Raw genomic sequence first — 3,059 nt, 5'->3', positions numbered from 1 at the left:
GCATATTCTTCTCCTAAGGCTCTCAATGAAACTAAAGTGTTCAATGAGTATAATGGACGATGAGAAATAAGATTATTCCATGGTTTTCACACCGATTTGAACTCCATGACTGATTCAATTGGTAAACGAGTTAATATGTCTAATGTAATCTCCTTAGGGTGAAAGTTGAAATACTCCATTCAAAGATCTAGGGCTTCAAGAATTGAGATCGAAGAGAGTAAAGTTGAGGAACGAAAAGTAGTGTTTTATGGGGGTTTAGTGGAACGGAAATTTCTCGGCCAGATAGAGGAGTTATTGTTGGCATATGGGCTACTCTTAGAACTAAAGCGGATGTCGTAAGTGAAAAAAAAAAGCGTTGGAAGAGCAGAAACCCTAAAATAGGAAAAAAGAGATCTATCTTGAAATCCTGGTAAGGCTGCCAAGTGAAATTAACAGCTATATGTTAGTGCGCTTGCAAGAATTGGTATTTCATTATCTCTCATCCTGTTTTTGTTAAGATGCATCTTTATAATGCACGAAGAAACAATAGTAGGCTGTTGTACACAAGTTATGACGGTAGTAGAAAAAGAAAAGTAATGCATTCCGTAGGTTATAATGCATTCTCTTCGTCATCGAAATACCATATTCCAAGGTTTCGATGTTTGGTTCTTGTAATGGTCTGGTTTGCCTAAGGTGTTCCGATGAAACAACATCCTTTAGTTGTCTTTGGAAAAAAAAATTAAAAAAAAATTGGGCCGCGCGTCACCATTCCTGTGCCTAGCCCATGGTAATCCGTGACCTAGGCCATGGTGTCATTGCGATGGGAAACATTCCGATGCATGGGCTGCCTAAGGTGTTCCGATGAAACAACATCCTTTAGTTGTCTTTGGAAAAGAAACCAAAAAAATTCGGTCGTCGCCTCACCATTCCGATGCCTAGCCCATGGTAATCCGTGACCTAGGCCATGGTGTGTCTGCCTAAGGTGTTCCGATGAAACAACATCCTTTAGTTGTCTTTGGAAAAGAAACCAAAAAAATTCGGTCGTCGCCACACCATTCCGATGCCTAGCCCATGGTAGTCCGTGACCTAGGCCATGGTGACACCCACCATCCAATGACGTTGAGGGCCATGAGCATGGCATCATCCTCCTTGTACCATATCCATGCGGCTGTTTAGTTTTCTGAGTGTCTCCGAAGAGACGAGCATATAGGGAAGCTCAGGATATATAAAGACACGTCTGTTTTGCAATAGCGTCGTTGTGGGACTAAACCGGCCATACCCCTTGAGGTATAAATATTTTTCTGACTTCCAAGTAAGGAAAAATAAAAACTCGACGTCCAAAAAAAAATAAAAAATAAAAGACAGTGACGGCTTGGTAATATTTGATAATGACTGTTTATCACTATCTAAAGTTAATTACATCTGTCCTTTGTATTGGGAGAAAGCAGTATTCAAATCATGCCTTGTTACTTTATGTATAGGAAAAAAAGTGGACTGCTTGTTAACCGAGCGTTGCGCTGGACGTTCAAGGCAGACTACTCCTCATGGTTAATATTCTGCTTGGATTGGATGTCAGTGATGAGAAATTTGAAGAATTATTCCAAAAAAAAAGCGTAAGCATTTTTCTGTGACTGTGGGTGTATTGGAAGAGTGCCTTTGTATACTTGTTTCCATTTCGCCTGATTTGGAGGTTTGGGTGACGCAAGATTATGGAATCCAAGAATCTTGGACTAAACGTTATAACATTAGTCGAGAGGGAATTAACTTTGCATTCCATATTCGCCATAATTTGAGTCTTATCTGGTCTTTCTAGGTGATGTTTTACTAATTGTTAAACAACTGGTCCAAGCGGCGCTGCCCATAAGCCATAACCTACTCCTCCAGCTTCTGGTAGTATCGGGCTTGAGTCGAATCCATGCCCGTTCATATATATATTAGTATCACTTTTTTTTATCACTTATATATTAGTATCACTTGTTAGAAGATAACCTCAGAACGCTAGTTATAAATTTGAAGATCTACGATACTAGTTAGTAATCCGTGCTGCGCACAGGGTGTTTGGTTCTGTTATTTAAGACAGTGTCTTATTCCTAGTATATTAAACATTCCAGACAATTTGTCCAAACCGTAAAACTACTATCTGATAATTACTACCTAAAAATGTGTTCACTTGTAAATTGGTTCACAACTTCATATACTGTACAATTAATGATTGTCATCGGTACTGGGATCTTTGGAGTTCAGATGATATTTGCGAAGAGCTGGACAAAAAATAGAATAAGCAATTGTTCATAGGCCTAATGAAATGGAGTACCATCGACCTGTTATAAAAATCAATCATGAAACAAAAATCAACTTCTAAGAGTAGGATTTTAATATAGTTCACGTGGGCATAACTTACATACAGAACATATTGACATAACTTTGTATCTAATAGCAATCCTTGTTTGATTTGACTAAGTTAACTTAATTAGAAACTAACCTATTATTGCTGATTTTTTGAAATTGGGGCGATACAGGATTATGGAATCCAAGAATCTTGGACTAAACGTTATAACATTAGTTGTGAGGGAATTAACTTGCATTCCATTCACCATAATTTGAGTCTCAGCTGGCCACAAACACTGAAGGCGAAAGAAATCGTTTGAGAGAAGTTCTTGTATATATATGTTTCAGAGTAGGTTAGTTTTGGGTTTAAGTTTTGTAGCAGATTTCTTAATTGAATGCTTAAATATTTTATTTAGATTCGTAATGCCTCTTTATTTAGTTAATCTCTTGGATTAGTCAGCTGTTAGTTTTGGGGGCGCTACAGTGTTGGTATCAGAGCTCACTATTAGATCTTATATGGGAAAAGATAGAAATTAGCCGGTGCTAGTTACTGAACTAGATTAGCTTAGAACTGGTTGGGTTGTGAAATAAATCTTAATCACTAAAAACTGTCAATAGTTAAAAGATTTATTTGATTGATTGAATTGCTTGGTTGATTGTTTGTATATGTAATGAAGTAAAAATTGTAGGGCACACCAATTTTTAGTTAATAAGGATTTGAGAATAATTAATATAAAAATTATGAACACGTA

The sequence above is a fragment of the Papaver somniferum genome, chromosome 7 (genome assembly GCF_003573695.1).
Source record: "Papaver somniferum cultivar HN1 chromosome 7, ASM357369v1, whole genome shotgun sequence".
NCBI classification, from domain to species: domain Eukaryota; kingdom Viridiplantae; phylum Streptophyta; class Magnoliopsida; order Ranunculales; family Papaveraceae; genus Papaver; species Papaver somniferum.
Note: the sequence above shows the minus strand (reverse complement) of the source record.